This window comes from Meles meles, chromosome 4 (assembly GCF_922984935.1).
Source record: "Meles meles chromosome 4, mMelMel3.1 paternal haplotype, whole genome shotgun sequence".
In the NCBI taxonomy this organism is placed as follows: Eukaryota; Metazoa; Chordata; class Mammalia; order Carnivora; family Mustelidae; genus Meles; species Meles meles.
This window is the reverse complement of record NC_060069.1, coordinates 7,538,617-7,557,908: the sequence shown is the minus strand read 5'-3', so window position 1 is coordinate 7,557,908 and position 19,292 is coordinate 7,538,617. Positions and strand designations below refer to the sequence as shown.

Below are 19,292 nucleotides of genomic sequence, written 5' to 3'. Positions count from 1 at the left end.
GAGAGATGCGTGACCAAGATAGCAGTCAGGCTTGGAAGTTGGTCTAGGGGAGAACTGTGTGTGTGTGGCTACTACTGTAGGGGGAGAGCTCTGCCGTGACTTCCTGGCAATTTTGCATGTAGGCGTATAGGAAAGGGTTTGGAATTGCGGCATATTTGGAGGTGCCACATCCGACACCTTGTGATCTTGCTGGAACATGAGAGGATGGCGGGCCTCTGGGGAGCTGCGAGCTCAGAGGCACATCCCACTTGTCCTTCTGTTTCCTTTAGCAAGCTGTGATAGATAGTTTCTCAAAGCCTCCCAGATTCTGATGATGAATGGAGCTTTCTGTACCACCCCCTCAGAACAGAACCACTTGACTGCTGTCTAGGTTTGGCTCCGTGGTGATGGGTTTCCCCACAACTCAGGTTGTGGTCCTCAGCTGTTTTCGTTCAGTGTCATCCCTTTTGGTGTGTGGGACAAGGAGCTGGAGAGCTGGCACCTTTGGCTTATTCTCTTTTACTATCTGTGGAAGTAAAAAATGCTCTAAAAGTGTCTCATGTATCTTCACCAGGCTAATCTGTCAGGCCTTCCCCTTGCCCTGTGTTCAAGGTTGATGACTAATACATGGGACTGATTGGAAGCAAATAGACACAAAGGATACTAAGGTTTTCAGATAGTTGCTTTGTGAAGGCAGCCAGAAACCTGGAGCAATCAAACTTTGATGGTCTTCAAGCTTGCACAATAGGAAATGGGTGAAAACACATACAGCCCCCGAGGAGCACAAACTCCTCAATATCCAGTCCAGAATTTGCTAGAGAAGATAATGGAGAAGGAAGACCCTCCCAGAGGGAGATGCCAGAGAGGGTAATGAATCAAAAATCTACTTTCAGAGAGCAGAATCTGAATCTAATCAGGCAGAGGAACCACTTAATACCTGCCTCGTAGGACTCAGTGATGATATTGACTAGCAACAGCTATGGGTCTCTACTCCTCCCCTTTCTGAAAGGAAGTTTTATTTTAGTTATTCTGTTCCTGCCCCACCCTTGTGTAAGGAGTACAGAGTAAGGGGTAAGGAGGGGGAAGCAACTTGTCTTTTTAGTCCATATGTCACTGGGCCATAAAGTTGATTCTGGGAGAGACTGTAGCAGACCTTTAGTGATTCAGACATATCCCTTCAATGCGTAAGTACCCTGGCAAACTTCCAACTGCCAGCATCTGTGGTTTTGTTTTTTTTTTTTTTTTTTTGCATAAAGGCATTCTCTGATGCCAGGAGTCTGCTTTACCACGCACACAGTAGGCTAGAGGGTAAGATTATGACCCATGACAGCAGGTGTACACAGACTCTTGTTTGCAAGCTTCCTGATTGGGATACTCTACTCTGGTTCCCAGAAGTAAACCAAATCTAGCTTTGGATGCTTTCTTTTCCCTTTCTCATCCTCTTACCTGTGTTTCTTTACTTACCAAATAAAACACTTGAGAAGTCTTATTTAAGAGCCTGTTTTCTGTGGGAACTCAAACTGAGATAAAAGATGCAAGATGTGTGTTTCCCTTTCATGGTGTGTGTCATTGTTGGGATGCTGTCCAGCAAGGGACTGCAGTTCTCATCCACTCTAGGTGAAGTCATGCGACTGAGTTATAGCCAACAGAATATAGGTAGAAGTGGTCCATGAAAACCTCTTGTACTATCTCCCACGCTTCCTTACTCTGGATGTCAACACACAGGGCAAGCTTGGAAGCCACATGTTGCAAATGGCAGAGACTCTCTCAGTCTTGATCTCTGAATGACTGACCAGAGCTGGGCAGGTGAACTCTTCACCCCTGCCTCTCTAACAAATCACCACCACTGCTGCCAATTGGGCTTCCTTATCTTATTATCTTATCTTATTATGTTAAGTCACTGAGATTGGGAGCCTCAACTTTTATGGCAACTGGTATGAACTTAATCAATCTAAACTTGGCAAGGTTTTCACAAATGTGTGGTCACTTCAAAAATTGTCTTTATTACCTCAAAGGCCCTTGGAAAGAAGAGAGAGTAAAATTGCCCCAGAGACAAATGCCAGAGGCAAAATGGGGAAGACCATGGACTATGGAAGTGGGCTGCCTGGTTTGAATCCTGGCTCTGACAGGTACTATTGCCTGACCTTGGGCAAGTTACTTAATCTCTCTGTGCTTCACTTTCTTCCTCTATGAAATAGAGATAATAATAGCATCTACTCACAGGGTTACTATAAATTAATGTTTGAAGAGCACTTATTTCAGTGCCTGGTACACAGTTAATGATAAATTTACAAATTCCTGGGTGCCTGGGTGGCTCAGTGGGTTAAGCCTCTGCCTTCAGCTCAGGTCATGATCTCAGGGTCTTGGGATCGGGCCCCGCATTGGGCTCTCTGCTCAGTGGGGATCCTGCTTCCCCCCTCACCCCCCGCCTCCTGCCTCTCTACCTACTTGTGATTTCTCTGTGTGTGTCAAATAAATAAGATCTTTTTAAAAAATTTATAATTCCTAATTTCCCAAAGGCCATCATGAAGTCTTTAAATTGTTTCCCACAATATAATTTCCGACCTTCTGCTCTGCTACTGTGAGAGGTTGTGCCAAAGCAACAGAGACGGCTTTAACACTTTGGATGTTCTTCCTTTGCAATATGACTTTGTTCCTGTACATAGGACATTTTCAGAGTTTGCTCCACTCAGAGGTCAGATGGCACCTCTGCCCTATTGCATTCAGGCTGTGTTAGCTTTAGGTAGATCATTAACCTTAGGAGAAATGTTCCTCTCTTGACCCTACTTGGTTTTTGTCCAAAGGCCTACAGAGAAGATTGTTTAACCCATTTTTGAGACAATCATTTATGTGCATTTATTCATCTATTTGATACTTTTCTTGGGCCCTATGTAACACCAGGCATTATTTTCTTTCTTTTTAAAAACATTTTACTTATTTGAGAGAGTGTGTATGAGCAGAGGAGGGGCAGAGGGACAAGCAGACTCCCCACTGAATGAGGAGCCTGAAACAGGGCTCGATCCCAGGACCCTGAGATGAACTGAAATGAAGTCAGATGCTTAACTGACTGAGCCACCCGGATGCCCTACCAGACACTGTTTTCCAACGTTAGGATTAGTATGCTGAACAACAAAAATGTGATGTCTTCTTTTATAGACCCTACTTCCTTTCAAAGTTATGAATGAATGAAGGAAGGGCTGAAACAGTTATAAATGAGCACCATAACCCATGAAATTCATTAATCCAGTAGTAATATACGAGAATCTTAAAAAACAAATGTTAAAAACTAGTAGCTAACATAGTCCTCACTTGTGCCTCTTTCATGAAGAAGTAACTTATGTAGGAATTGTGCTCTTGTGGAGTACATCTAGATGTGAATAAAGCACCATAAAACATATATTTAAGGGCATTAGAGACTTAGAGATGCCAAATTACTAGAAAAGGGAGGGGATAAGAGACATAACTTAAAACCAAACATATGGGGATATTAAAATGAGGGTAGAATTGAAGAATAATTTCTCTCATGAAAAAAAAGATGATGCAAAATATCCCAACAAAGTATCCTAAACGATTATCCTAAGAAAAATGTTTAAAATTCAAGTTCAGCTGTATATTAAAAGCATTATATGTAACAACCAAGTGGGGATTATTCCAGGAATGTAATAGTGGATTAACATTTAAAAGTCAGAGTAGTTCTCCATGTCGACAAAAGAAGGAGGAGAAATCATATGATTATCTCCATAGGTACAGAAAAAATCTTGATAAAAATTCAGCTTTCATTCATGATTTAAAGAAAAAAAAATAGGCAAACCAGGAAGGAAGGGAGCTTCTTTAATCTGATAAATAATATCTAAAATGAAACAAAACTCTAGCAAACATTTTACCCAATGGTGAATTATTGAAGACTTCCCTCTTCTATCACTACTTCTACGTAGTGAAGTACTGGAAGTCCCAGTCAGTGCAGTAAATCAAGAAAAAGAAATAAAATTATAAGAATTGAAAAAGAAGAAACAAAAACATGATTCACAAAGGCACAAGGATGTACACAGAAAATCCAAAAGAACTTATTATAACTAATAATGTAATTTAGTAAGATCATTAAATTCAAGGTTGAGATACAAAAACCAATTGTTTTTTTCTCATATACCAGCAACAAGCAAGTGGGAAATAAACTAAAATCATGACCCCATTTATAATAGTACCAAAAACCAGTTGTAGATAGCAACTAGTAAGGATGTTCAAGACCCCTAAACTGAACACTACAAAATATTATCAAGAGAAGAACTAGTAAAGACGGCCTAAATAATTATAGCGATATACCATATTCATGAATTGCAAGGGTCAATATTGTGGCGATGTCAAATCCCTCCAAACTGACTGTATTTGTGTATAGTTCCAATCAAGTATCTGCAGGTATTTTTTTTTCTGGAAATTGACATGTCAGTTCTAAAATTTACATGGTATGGCAAAAGCTAAAATAGTAACAACAAACAAACCCAAGTCTATCTTGAAGATGAAAAAAACCAAGGACTTAATGTCATGAGATAGCAAGACTTAAAACAAAGCTATAGAAATTGAGACAGTGAGATATAATGGAAGGCTTGATATACTGATCAGTAGAACAGAATGGAGAGTCCTGAAACATATGTACAATTGCCTGATTTTTAACAGAGTTTGTATTAAAGTACAGTGAGGAAAGAATCATCTTTCCAGTTATGGTGCTGGGTCCATTGGACATATACATGGGAGAAAAATGAATATAGGCTCCTATCTCACACCATTCACAAACAACAATTCTAAAAAATTCTAGGCCATGTGGCTGAGCTTTGTCTTTATGACATTATGCTAGCTCACCAAGTTATTTAGTTTATAACTATAGTAATATAGCATAAATCAAAGGGCTTATAAATCATTTGTTAAATTCAAGGAGACATGAGTGCCTGGGTGGCTCAGTTGGTTAAGCATCTGCCGTCAGCTGAGGTCATGATCCCAGGGTCCTGGCATCAAGTCCAGCATCCAGCTCTTCCTCAGCTTCCCTCAGAGGGAAGGAGCTCCCTCTGCCTGCAGCTCCCCCAGCTCTCTCTGACAAATAAATAAATAAAGTCTTTTAAAAAAATAAAAAATAAAAAATAAAATTCAAGGAGACCTAATGAGTGAATATTAAGGGCAAAAAAAAAAAAGTCAATAAGACAAGTCACCTGCTTCTTTTAACCTAATTTTCTCTTTAAACTGACTGGAAAATAATCTGTTTATGTATTTTTAAAAAAATCATATCCAGGTGGATTCTAGATCTAAATGTAAGGGGTAAATAAAATCTATGAAGCTTTCAGAAGGAAACAGAACATTTTCATGAACTTGGTACAGGCAAGGATTTTTTAAACAGTATGTAGAAAGTGCTAAGCATAAAGGAATATGTTGAAATTGTTCTCAGAAATATTTAAAATTTGTGTTTACCAAGAGACACCATTAAGAGAGTGAAAGGCATGCCACAAAATGGGAGAAAATATTTGAAATACATCCAATGAAGTTCTCATAGCTATAATATGTAAAAAACTCCTACAACTCAATAAAAAAATAAGTAAACAATCCAATAGAAAAATGAGCACATCCCAAAGGAAGTTATCTAATTTGCCAATAAACATGAAAACGTTTTCAGCTTTATTATTTATCAGGGTAACTAATATTAAAACTATAATGAACTTCATCATGTACTCCAGAATAGCTAAAATTTAAATTAGATTTAAATTTATAAATTTATACTTCATTCCAAACTGAGTATTGACAAGGACATGGGGCAACTGGAACTTCCATACACTGTTGGATGTAGAGGAGTGGAAATTGTACAATCACATTAAAAAACTGGCACTTATTAAAGCAGAATATCGGTGTACCCTGGAATGCAGCAACTGCATTCTATTACTATATCAACAGAAATGCATACACATCTTCACCAACAGACAAATACAAGAATTTTTACAGCAGTATTATTTTGTAATAGCCTTAAATTGACAAACAACAACAACAACAACCAAATTTCCATCAATACTCAATGATATGTTCACCATTGGAATACCACAGAGCAATGAGAATTATAATAAAGGCATGTCTCATTTTATTGCACTTTGCTTTAAATTGTGTTTCACAGATACTGTGTGTCATATTTCACAAATGGGAGGTTTGTGGTAACCCTACGTCGAACAAGGCAGTGGGTGTCATTTTTTCCAAGAGCATTTGCTTGCAATGTGTCTTTGTGTCTCCTTTTGGTAATTCCCACAATATTTCAGACTTTATTATCGTATTTGTGACAGTCATCTGGGATCTGTGATTATGACTCACTGAAAGTATAGATGATGGACAGCATTTTCAAGCAATGAAGTGTCTTTAATGAAGGTATGTACATTTTGATAGACATAATGTCATTTCATGCTTAACAGACTACAGAATACTGTAAACATTACTTTCATATGCTCTGGGAAACCACAAATCCATTTGAATCTCTTCGTTGTGATATTTATTGCAGTAGTGTTAAACCAAATCTGCCTCAGGATATATATGAAACAGTAGAGCTGACAAATGTGAGCCCAAATGTGATGGTGTTCAAAAACAGAATAACAATGACCTTTGGTCATCGGTGGCTATAAGGCAGGGGTGGGGGGGTCTTGTAGGGTACTGGTAATATTCTCTCTCTCTCTGAATACTGGCCATATGGGCCGCTCACTTATGATTTGTACACTATGTGTATGTTCAAGTTCAATAAAAGGTTTGCATTAAAACTATATAAATTCTTGGGACCCCTGGGCGGCTCAGTGGGTTAAGCCTCTGCCTTCAGCTCAGGTCATGATCGAGCCCTGCATTGGGCTCTCTGCTCAGTGGGGATCCTGCTTCCCCTCTCTCTCTCTCTCTGCCTGCCTTTCTGTCTACTTGTGATCTCTGTCAAATAAATAAATAAAATCTTTAAAAAAACTATATAAATTCCTTTTCTTCTAGATTAGACAAAGGAAGAGACTCCTATTCTCATTTTCAGAAATTCTAAAGGTCAAAGAATTCCTTGACTCCAAGGAGAAGTAGCTGAGACCCCTTTTAGAACCTCTGCCCTCTCATGTCTTCAGCATGGGGTGGATGTAGCAGGCTTTCAGGTCTTGTATGTCATTATCACAGCAGGTCCTGAGGAAGGGGTTACCTCTTAGCAGTCTCTGGGGCAAATCTTATGCCAGGGACATCCTGATGAGCACCTCAGCAAAGTGAGAACTTGTTCATCATTTTCTCTGTGTTGCTCTTCAGCAGGGATCACTGGTCCAGAGATTGCTTTAATCTCTGACCAGAAAGACATAGTTATTTCCAGCTCAAGAGCAGATGGGCTGTGGTCAGCAGGGATGTTGACTGCCTCTCTGGAAAGCACAGACCCTGTGTAACTGAGGCTCAAATGCTTGTCTCAGTGGGCTCCAGCTGGTCTTTGCTTCAAAGTCCAGAGGGTCACCAGATGTGAGGGGTCCTCTCCTCACTCCACCCTGTCACTAGTCATCTGGTACACAGAGAGAGACAGTGTATGTCCCTTAAATTGAAAACTCAGTTGGCTAGAGGTGGTGTGAAGCGGTGAGGAATGAGGACAATCTCCCATTGGGTTGTCCAAAGGTGGTGAAGTCTGTAAGTTACAGAAGGAAGAGGGTAAGCTGTTTGAGGTATGTGTATATGTGTGTGTGTCTGCATGCACACACGCATGCCCATGTGCATGTGTATTAGAGAGAAAAGAGCCCAGGTTTGTATATCATGGTCTCATGCCCTTGACCTTGTGAATTCTGTGATTTACAATCTCTTCTAACTTCTTCAGGACTATCTCTGGCTTCAATGGAAGGCAGGGTCAATCTCAGCCAGAGGGAAAAATTTGTCACAATCTTGATTGGGACTGAAACAAACAATATTTACTTAGCAAAGATTCATCCTTTGCACACAAGAAGAGGATGCAGAATAAATAGTTATGATGGGTTCAAATAATACAGCACAATCTTACATTCTTAAGGCCCAATTCCAAGAATGCTTTATTAGACAAGCCTTGGTTTACAGTTTGAATAATTGTATTGCCAATCCCCAAACTTAATTCAATGAAGGTCTATTTAAAATGTATTTAGTGCAAAAGACTTGAACTAATACTTTATACAAGAGGCACCCAAACAGCCAATATGCCTATAGAACGATGCTCAGCCTCATTAGTCATTAGAGAAACTCAAAATTACAATGTAAAACCAGTAACACTCTTACCAAAACAGTCAGAATGTGGAGCAACCAAACTCTCATATTCTTTCTTTCTTTCTTTTTTTTAAGATTATACTTATTTGACAGAGAGAGATCACAAGTAGACAGAGACACAGGCAGAGAGAGAGAGGGAAGCAGGCTCCCTGCTGAGCAGAGAGCCTGATGCGGGACTCAATCCCAGGACCCTGAGATCATGAGCTGAGCCGCAGGCAGAGGCTTAACCCACTGAGCCACCCAGGCGCCCAAACTCTCATATTCTTAAGCTGGGAGTGCAAATTGGTTCAACCACTTTGCAAAACTGTTTGGTTGTACATATTAGACATACTTCTACTTTATGACCAAGCAATTACTCTTCCCAGGAAATATCCTACAAAATGCATACCTACATGTACTACATGTGCTATGAACATTCTAGTTCATAGCAGCACTCACTGGCTCTTTATAAGAGCACAAACTAGAAACTACTATCAACAAAAGGAAAGATAAAGAATGGGATAATAGGGGCGCCTGGGTGGCTCAGTGGGTTAAGCCTCTGCCTTCAGCTAAGGTCATGATCTCAGGGTCCTGGGATCGAGCCCCATATCGGGCTCTCTGCTCAGCAGGGAGCCTGCTTCCTCCCCTCTCTGGCTGCTGCTCTGCCTGCTTGTGATCTCTCTCACTCTCTCTCTCTCTCTCTCAAAGAAAAAAAAAAAAAAAGAATGGGATAATATGCAACACAGAGAACACATGAAGGACAGCTATACGCAACAACAATGAGGAATCTTACAAATAAAAACTTGAGTGAAAGAAGCCAGACACACCATTATATATATTGTATGGTTCCATACCTATAATGTTTAAAAATCAACGTTTGTCTATGTTGTTAGAAGTCAGGATAACATATATCTTTGTGGGGGGATGGGAAGCCACCGGAAGAAGGCACCAGGAGGCCATCCCGGCTCTGTTCATGTTTTTGTTTTGTTTTGTTTTTTTAAGATTTTATTTATTTATTTATTTGACACAGAGAGAGAGAGAGAGCAGGAACACAAGCAGGGGAGTGGGAGAGGGAAAGCAGACTTCCCACCGAGCAGGGATTCCCCCATGTGGGGCTCCATCCCAGGACCCTAGGATCATGACCCGAGGGAAGGCAGAGGCTTAACGTTTGAGCCACCCAGGCCCCCCCTCTGTTCGGTGATGTGGGTGGTGGCTCTATGGCTGTGTTCACCTGTGATAATTTGTTGTACACTTAGGATGCGTAAAGTTTTAGGTATGTTTATTATACTTCAGCAAAAGTTGTTAAAACTTGATCTAAATTTTCCCCAAGTGGAGCTCACAGACTTCAGGAGGACTGGGCTGTAGGCGGCAGGACCAAGCAGAAGCAGCGCTCTCAGGTTCAGCGTTTCCCCTGACCTTAGCCTTCAGCAGAGGGTTGTACAGAACCGCGTCTTTTATAAGAGGGGCTTCCAGGAGGGACCTGGAGTGGGCTGCGGAGAAACTTTCGGAGAAGAGTCGGATGATTCCTGAAAACTGTGCTGAAAACTTTGTGTGTAAGTGTGCACATGCTTCCCTGGGGGAGGAGTCCCTCAGTTTCATCCTGTGGACGGCGCCCCCGTTCCTATGGAGTCCGTGTTTTCCAAACATCTAAGGGCTGCTTGGCTAGATGATGGCCCAGGGGTCACGGAACGTACGTTCTAGTAACTAAACTGGGAGCCCGGCGGATCACTTGCCTCCGGCCTCGGTTCGTCTCTGAGAAGGTCGTCCCGGCAGCGGGCTCCGAGTTTGCTTCCACTCGCAGCTCCGGCGGGCCGACCCCCTCCCGCGAGCAGAGGTGCAGCCTCGCTGCTCTTGGAGCTGGGCCGAGGGGGTGGCCGCGGGTCGGCGGGAGCGTAGCCCGAAGCTTGCCGCGCTCCAGCCCTGCGGAGGGCCCGGGCTGCCGGCGAGCGGCCCCTGGGAGGTGTCGGGGAGGGGGTGTGCGTGGCGAGGGTGATTTGCCCAAAAGGCTAACTCTTCGGAGTAGGCGGATCCGCCACCCCTACCCGTACCCCACCGCCACACACAGCCGCCTGCTTGGGCGCAGGGAGCCGCGAGTCAGTGTCGCCTACCCGCAGCGGACTATAAGGTTCGCCGTATACGCCCTGCTGTGTGCAGGGACCCTGGGTGAGTGCGCTCTGGGAGCCCGGTGGGGTCTTGCTCTCCGAGACCCAGCCTGGGTGCCAGCGGAGGGTCAGGAGTCCTGAGAGTCCTGGGTCTCAGGAGTCAGGAAGCAGCCCAGGGCCTGGCTGGTCCCAAGGTGCTTCTGCCCCGTGGTGCATGCAGGCACCCAACAAACGTTTGTAGCCTAGGGCAGGGGCCCCAATCCGGCTTGCTTCCTGATGTACAGCTGGGGGAGCTAAGGATGGCTTTTTACATTTTTAAATGGTTGAAGGAACATAAAAAGAACAACAGTTTTGACACATGAAAATTATAAGAATTTAAAATTTCAGTATCTATAAATACAATTTTATTGGAACACAATCATGCTCATTCAGATAAGTATTACCTGTGGTTGCTTTCTGGCTTCAAGGACAGAACTGAGTAGTTGCTACAGAGACCATATATTCCACAAAGCCGATAAAATACTAGCCCATTCCCCAAAAGATTTATGACACCTGGCTTCAAAGCTGTTGCTTCCATTCACAGCCAAGGAAATAGGATCAGAGGAAAGAAGGGATTTTCCCCAGGGTCCATGACTGTGTTATCATTAAGCAGGAGAGGGGCTTAATGTTAGGTATTCTTTTTTTTTTTTGACAGAGAGAAATCACAAGTAGGCAGAGAGGCAGGCAGAGAGAGAGGAGGAAGCAGGCTCCCTGCTGAGCAGAGAGCCCGATGTGGGGCTCGATCCCAGGACCCTGGGATCATGACCTGAGCCGAAGGCAGAGGCTTTAATCCACTGAGCCACCCAGGCGCCCCTAATGTTAGGTATTCTTGACCTGTCAGGTATCTAACCAGAAGGGTTTTTCCTGCTTCGAACTGTACAGCATCTCCCATCCTTACCACACAAGGAAGAGGTAGAGGAACATACGGGAAAAGCAATCATCCTAGAATAGGATCCACCTGCCACTCAGTTCTGTGTGACTCTGGGCCATCTCTTGACCTCTCTGAACTGGTTTCCTCCTTAGTTCAGCAGGAATTGCTTTTTCACAACCAACACTGCGAAAGTGGAATGAGATAATGTACCTAATGATAGAGCTCTAGACACAGGTGAGTATCACTGGTAAAAATCCTGCATATAAATGTAGGGGGCTCCTTCCTGTGTTGGACAGAAGGAGCCCAGGGCTCTCAGCTGGGTAACTGTAAGGAAGGTAAGTCGAGGTACACCGTCAATGAGCTCACACATGTGAAAAATCCCCCAAGGCTCAACAGGTGTTGGTTCTTTCTAGCCCTGGTTCTGCCTGGCCTCAGGCTGTTTTTATTTGTTTGTTTGTTTGTTTTTAAAGATTTTATTCATCCATCTGACAGAGAGAGAAAAAGTGAGAGAGGGAAAGCATGCAGGGGGAGCGGGAGAGGCTGTTTTAAATAACTTCCAGAGTGGTAAGGTGTCTTACCTGACGAGAGGGGTCACCTGGGGACAGCAGGAGGTCAAGGAGCGCCATGGTGGGCTCCTTCCTAGCCTACCACTGCCACATGGGGCCACACAGCCAGATCTGCTGGGGCTGGGAAAGGCTGGAAAGGTAGTGGACAGCCGTGTTCCACCTACAGCCATGAGGAAATCCAGAGTGAAGGCCCCTGGTTGCTCCCCAGTTCCTCCTGAATAGGATGTGTGTTGTTTTTCTTCCTCTGTCTCCTCTCCTGGCAATGTCAGGGCACTGAATGAAAGCTCATTTCCCAATCGGCTCTTTATTTACAAACCAGAGGCAAAAGCTGCCTACCTCTCCCCCATTCCAACACCCCCACAGTCCTTCCCACTGGGCACTGGATATGGATCAGGGTGGAGTCTCGGATGTGCTTTCTTCAAAGCTCAGTGTTCTCTTCTGACAAGAGCGCTTCTGGTGGCAAATGCCAGAAAGGCAACCAAACAGTTTAAAATTAAAAAGATCAGAAGAGAGGGGTTTATTATTAGTAGACCTTGCAAGAGCCAAGAACCAAAGGTTCAGAACAGTCTGTACGTCCACTTTGGCCTCCCCCTCCTACCTCAGCCTCTCTGGAGCCTATGAGATTTCTCCACACGGTGAGCACGCGGCCGCCAGCAGCTTTTCCCTCCCAGGATCCATCTGAAATATCCACAGTGGGCTCTGACTGTCCTTTCTTGAAATTGTCACATGACTGACATGGAGTGTTATTGAATTGGCTTAGGCTAGCTGGCTTGTAGTCTCTGTTTCTCTTTCTTTTTTAAAATAATTTTTACTGGGATGCCTGGGTGGCTCAGTGGTTTAAGCCGCTGCCTTCGGCTCAGGTCACGATCCCAGCGTCCTGTGATGGAGTTCTGCATCGGGCTCTCTGCTCAGTAGGGAGCCTGCTTATGTCTCTCCCTCTGCCTGCCTCTCTGCCTGCTTGTGCTCTGTCTCTATCTCTCACTGTCAAATAAATAAACTCTTTTTAAAAAATAATTTTTACTGAAGTATAATTTACATATGATAAAATGGACTCATTTTAAGTACACATGTAGTTTCATGAATTTTGGTAACTCTACCTGCCCATATAACTTCCACCATGATCAAGGTATAGAACATTTCCATCACTCCCAAAGTGTCCTCCTCCTCCTCATTCCCACTTTCTGCCATTAGAGGTAAGTTTCGCTGTTTCACATAAATGGAACCACCCAGTACATAGTCTGTCGTGACTGGCTTCACACAGCACAATTGTTTAGCGATTCATTCACATTGTTTCATGTATCATAGTTTGTTTCTCTTTATCGATAAGTCGTATTCCATTGTATGGCTTTACCACAGTTTATCTACATCTTCATTGTTGATGAACTTTTTGGGGATATTATGAATAAGGCTGCTTATGAACTTTATCAATGTTTGGGTAGACATGTTTTCACTTCTTGTTTTTGTTTTGTTTTTAAGATTTTATTTATTTGTCAGAGAGAGAGAGCACACAAGCAGGGAGAGTGGCAGGCAGAGAGAGAAGCAGGCTCCTTGCTCAGGGACTCAATCTGAGAACCCTAGGATTATGACCTGAGCCAAAGGCAGACAGATGCTTCCCAGACTGAGCCACCCAGGCACTCCAGGTTTTCATTTCTTTCGGGCAAGTTTCTAGGAGTAAAATTTCTGGGTCATATTTAACTAGTTAAGAAAATGCCAAACTTTGTTGAGTAGTTGTACCTTTTACTTTGCTGCCAGCAACGTAGGAGAATTTCAGTTCCTCCGAATCCCACCAGTGCTTGGTATTATCGGTCTTTTCACATTAACCATTTCTGCTGTGGTATTTCACCATGGTTTTACTTTGCGTTTCATTGAAGAACAACGATGTTGAACGTCTTTCTATGTTCTTAACTGGCCACTCATGAGTCTTCTTTTATGAATTATCTGTTCAAATCTTGTCCCATTTTTTAATTTGGTTATTTGGATTATTACTGAGTTAAAAGCCCTTTACATATTCTGGATATAAGTCCTTGGTCACATAGATGTATTGCGATTATTTTTTCCAAGTTTGTAGCTTAGCTTCTTTTCATTTTCTAAACACCATCCCATGAAGAGTGAATGCTTTACATTTTGACCAAGTTCACTTACCAAATTTTTATGTTTTGGTTATTATGTTCTATGTCCTCTCTAAAAATATAATTGTCTGCCCCAAAGTTGCAACATTTTGTTTTATTTTATTTTAGAAGTTTTTTTTTTAACATATAATGTATTATTTGCTTCAGGGGTACAGGTCTGTGAATCATCAGGCTTACACATTTCACAGAACTCACCATAGCACATACCCTCTCCAATGTGCAGCACCCAGCCTCCCTATCCCTCCCACCCACCCCCCAGCAACCCTAACTTTGTTTTGTGAAATAAAGAGTCTCTTATGGTTTGTCTCCCTCCCCAGTCCCATCTTGTTTCATTTTTTCCCTCCCTACCCTCACGACCCCCCACCCTGCCTCTCAAATTTCTCATATCAGTGAGATCATATGACAATTGTCTTTCTCTGATTGACTTATTTCGCTCAGCATAATACCCTCTAGGTCCATGTCATTGCAAATGGCACGATTTCATTTTTTTGATGGCTGCATAGTATTCCATTGTGAATATATACCACATCTTCTTTATCCATTCATCTGTTGATGGACATCTACGTTCTTTCCATAGTTTGACTACTGTGGACATTGCTGTTATAAACATTCAGGTACACATGCCGGATGACTACATTTGTTACAGCTTCAGCTTTTCTGTTTTGGTCTATGATACATTTGTAGCTTTTGTGTATGGTTCAAGTAAATGTTGAAATTCATTTTTCTCACATGAATGTCCAGTTATTCCAGGACTTGTTTTTGTTTTTAAGATTTTGTTTATTTGACAGAGAGAGAGAGAGAGCACAAGGGGGAGCATCGAGCAGAGGGAGAAGCAGGCTCCCCACTGAGCAGGAAGCCCAATGAGGGACTCCATCCCAGGACTGTGGGATCATGACTTGGGCTGAAGGCAGATGCTTACAGCCACCCAGGCATTTCCAGGACCTGTCTTCGAAAAGGATATTCTTTCTCCACTGAATTACCTTAGCTGCTTTGTTGGAAATCTGCTGACCCTACAAATGTGGGTTACTTTCTAGACTCTCTGTTCTGTTCTGTTCTGTTCTGTTAAGCTGTATGTCTCTCCTTGTGCCAATATCATAGTGTCTTGATTACAGTAGCTTTATAGTAAGTCTAGAAATCAGGTGGAATGAGCTCTCCAACTCTATGGTACTACTTCAGGGTTGTTTTGGCCATATAGATACTTTGTGTATGCATACACATTTTAGAATTGGCTCATCAATTACTATAGAAGGTGAGTTTAGTCTTGAAATATTTTTGAGGTTTCATTTAACATATTGATCATTTTGAGAAGTGTTAACCCACCACTCTCAGTTATTTTACCAGGAAAAATGGGTTAATTTGGGAATAGCAGAAAATCATATTTCAGGCATGTAAGCTGTGGCAAAACCATAGGCAGGACTAGAGAACAAAAGGCAGGAGATATTGTTTTTGTTTGTTTGTTTTGTTTTGTTTTGTTTTAAAGAGGGGGGGTAGTTGGGAGGTGCTATTATAAACAAGAAGTCCATTGGAGTAAACTGGACATTTTTTTTTTAAGATCTTACCTATTTATTTGACAGACAGAGATCACATGTAGACAGAGAGAGGAGGAAGCTGGCTCCCCGCTGAGCAGAGAGCTGGATGCAGGGCTCGATCCCAGGACCCTGAGATCATGACCTGAGCCGAAGGCAGAGACTTCAACCCACTGAGCCACCCAGGCACCCCTAAACTGGAAATTTTGAGCGTAGTGGGTTTTCAGTGGCCAAGTTGTGACAGTCTCTTATCGGCTGGGCTGTTGCTTGGCATAGAGAAAATCTCTTCTTCCTGCTGAGGTAGTAAAGTATATGTTTCTTCCTATTAGGAATGCAGAATACCTCCCTTCCTGTTGGGGTTTGCAATTGACAAGGAGTGGTAAGGTGTGAGAACTTCTGCTTCTGGCCTTCCTGCTTTATTTTATTTTATTTACTTATTTTAAAAAAGATTTTCTATATTTTAGAGACGGAGTGTGAGGGAGAGGAGAGGGGCAGAGCTGAACACGGAGCCCTATGTGGAGCTTGATCTCAGGACCCTGAAATCATGACCCTGAGCCAAAATCAAGGGTTAGACGCTTAACCAACTGAGCCACCCAGGCACCCTGGTTGGCAGGTTACTTTTATTTTAACACTTTGATGGCATTATTCCTTTGTCTATGACTTGTCCACACAAGTCATAGACAAAAAGCCTATGATATTTTTCTGACAAAAAGTCTGTGATATTTATTATCTTTGTTCCTCTGTACTTAATTTGTCTCTTTTATCTGGTTGCTCTAGAACTATGAGTTTGTAGTTTTCTTAACATTTGGAAAACCTCTGGGCAAATTGTTCTTTGTGTATTTTTTCAGGCCCCTTTCCCCTTTTCCCCCTAGGATTGCATTTACATGTATGTTAGATCACCTGACATTGTGTAAAAAGTCACTTAGGCTCTTTTTACTGCTTTTTCAGTCTCTCTTTTTTTTCTCTCTCTGAGCTTCATTTCAAAGAGTTTCAAATAATGTCTTTCAAGATTTTATTTATTTGTACAATATAGTGATTGAACAATTCCTCACATCACCTGGTGCTCATCACCACAAGTGTACTCCCTAGTTCCCATTACCTAGTTACCCATCCCCCACCCCTCTCCTCTGGTAACCAGCAGATTGTTCTCTACAATTAAGAGTCTGTTTCTCGGGGCGCCTGGGTGGCTCAGTGGGTTAAGCTGCTGCCTTCGGCTCAGGTCATGATCTCAGGTTCCTGGGATCGAGTCCCGCATCGGGCTCTCTGCTCGGCAGGGAGCCTGCTTCCCTCTCACTCTCTGCCTGCCTCTCTGCCTACTTGTGATCTCTCTCTGTCAAATAAACAAATAAAATCTTTAAAAAAAAAAAAAGAGTCTGTTTCTCTCTCTCTCTCCTTTTTCCCCCTTTGCGTGTTTGTTGTCTTCCTTAAATTCCACATTCGAATGAAGTCATATGGTATTTATCTTTCTCTGACTGATTTATTTTGCTTAGCTTTATACTCTAGCTCCATCCATGTCCTTGCAAATGGCAAGATTTCATTCTGTTATTGGGGTTCATTCTTTTTATGGCTGAATAATATTCCATTACCTATCTATCTATCTTATTTATCCATTCCTCAATCAATGGACACTTGAGCTGCTTCCATATCTTGGCTGTTGTAAATAATGCTGCCTTAAATATAGGAGTGCGTGTATCTCTTTGAATCAGTGTTCTTTTATTGTTTGGGTAGATACCCAGTGGTGTGATTGCTGGATTTTAGGGTGGTTCTATTTCTAACTTTTTTCAGGAACTTCCAAACTGTTTTCCACAGTGGCTGCACCAGTTTGCTTTCCTACCAACACTGCACAAGTGTCCTTTTTACTCCACATCCCTGCCGACACTTGTTGTTTCTTGTGTTTTTTTTTTTTATTTTAACCCTTCTGACAGGTGTGAGTTGGTATCTCCTTGTAGTTTTGATTTGCATTTCCTGATAAGTGCTGTTGAACATCTATTCATGTGTTCGTTGACCATCTGGATGTCTTCTTTAGAGAAATGTCTGTTCGTGTCTTCTGTCCACTTTTTTATAAAGATTTTATTTATTTATTTCACACACACACACACACACACACACACACACACAGAATGAGAACACAAGCAGGGGATGTGAGAGAGGGAGAAGCAGCATCCCTGCTGAGCAGGGAGCTGGATGCGGGACCCAGTCTCAGGACCCAAGGATCATGACCTGAGCCGAAGGCAGAAGCTTAACCAACTGAGCCACCCAGGTGCCCCTTCTGCCCATTTTTCAATTGGATTGTTTGGTTTTGGGGTGTAGAGTTGTATAAGTTCTTTATAGATTTTGGATACTAACCCTTTATCAGATATGTCATTTGCAAATATCTCCTCCCATTCCATAGGTTGCCTTTTAGTTTTGTTGATTGTTTCCTTCTCTGTGCAGAAACTTTTTATTTTTATATAGTCTCAGTAGTTTATTTTTGCTTTTGTTTCCCTTGCCTCAGAAGACGTATCTAGGAAGAAGTTGCTATGGCTGATGACAAAGTAGTTATTGCTTGTGTTCTTTTCTAGGATTTTTATGGTTTCAGGTCTCATGTTTAGGCCTTTAATCCATTTTGAATTTGTTTGTGTGTGGTGTGAGAAAGTGCTCCAGTTTCATTCTTTTTCATGTTGCTCTTCAGTTTTCCCATCACCATTTGTTAAAGAGAGCGTCTTTTTCCCATTGGATATTCTTTCCTGCTTTGTCAAAGATTAATTGACCACATAATTATGGGTTTCATTCTAGGATTTCTATTCTGCTCCATTTGATCCATGTGTGCATTTTTGTGCCAATACCATCCTGTTTTGATGACTGCAACTTTGTGATAGAACTTGAAGTCCAGAATCGTGATGCTTCCTGTTCTGCTTTTCTTTCTCAAGATTGCTTGGGCTCCTGGGGGTCTTTTGTGGCTCCACACAAATTTTAGGATTGTTTGTTCTAGTTCTGTGAAAAATGCTGTTGGTGTTTTGAAAGGTATTGCATTAAATGTGTAGATTACTTTGGGTAGTGCAGACGTTTTAACAATATTTGTTTTTCCAATCCATGAGCGTTCCATTTCTTTGTGTCATCTTCAATTTCTGTAATCAGTGTTTTATAGTTTTCAGAGTACAGATCTTTTACCTCTTTGGTTAGGTTTATTCCCAGGTATCTTATTATTTTGGGTGCAATTGTAAATGGGATTGTTTCCTTAACATCCCTTTCTGCTGCTTCATTATTGGTGTATAAAAATGCAACAGATTTCTGTACGTTGCTTTTGTATCCTGTGACTTTACTGAATTTGTTTACCAGTTCTAGCCGTTTTTGGTGGAAGCTTTAGGGTTTTATATATATAGTATGATGTCATCTGCAAATAGCGACTGCTTTACTTCTTCCTTACCAATGTGGATGCTTTCTATTTCTTTTTGCTGTCTGATTGCTATGGCTAGGACTTCCAGTATTATGTTGAATAAAAGTCCTGAGAGTGGAAATCCTGGTCTTGTTCCTGACCTTAGTGGAAAAGCTCTGTTTTTCCCCACTAAGGATGAAGTTAGCTGTGGGTTTTTCATAAATGGCCTTTATTATGTTGAGGCATGTTCCCTCTCAACCTACTTTGTTCAGGTTTTTTTTCTTGAGATTCTTATTTATTTATTTGTCAGAGACAGAGGTGGGAAAAAAGAACACAAGCAGGGGGAGTAGCAGACAGAGGGAGAAGTAGGCTTCCTGCTGAGCAGGAAGCCCAATGCAGGACTCAGTCCCAGGACTCTGGGATCATAACCTGAGCCAAAGACAGATGCTTAACTGACTGAGGCACCCAAGCCTCTGGTTGAGGATGTTTTGTTTTGTTTTAT

At 42.1% G+C, this 19,292-nt stretch overlaps 1 protein-coding gene across 3 annotated transcripts in view; it reads left to right on the top strand.

The window, feature by feature from the left end:
* The first annotated feature begins 10,031 nt into the window (after positions 1–10,031).
* LOC123940644 (inhibitor of carbonic anhydrase-like) overlaps positions 10,032–19,292 on the top strand; it is a 43,290-nt gene continuing 34,029 nt past the window's right edge. For 2 of the 3 annotated variants that reach the window (XM_046003615.1, XM_046003613.1), the window contains exon 1: positions 10,032–10,365. The gene's annotated coding sequence lies outside the window, so the exon portion shown is untranslated. The remainder of the gene's footprint in view (positions 10,366–19,292) is intronic. The other variant, XM_046003612.1, reaches the window with a different exon arrangement.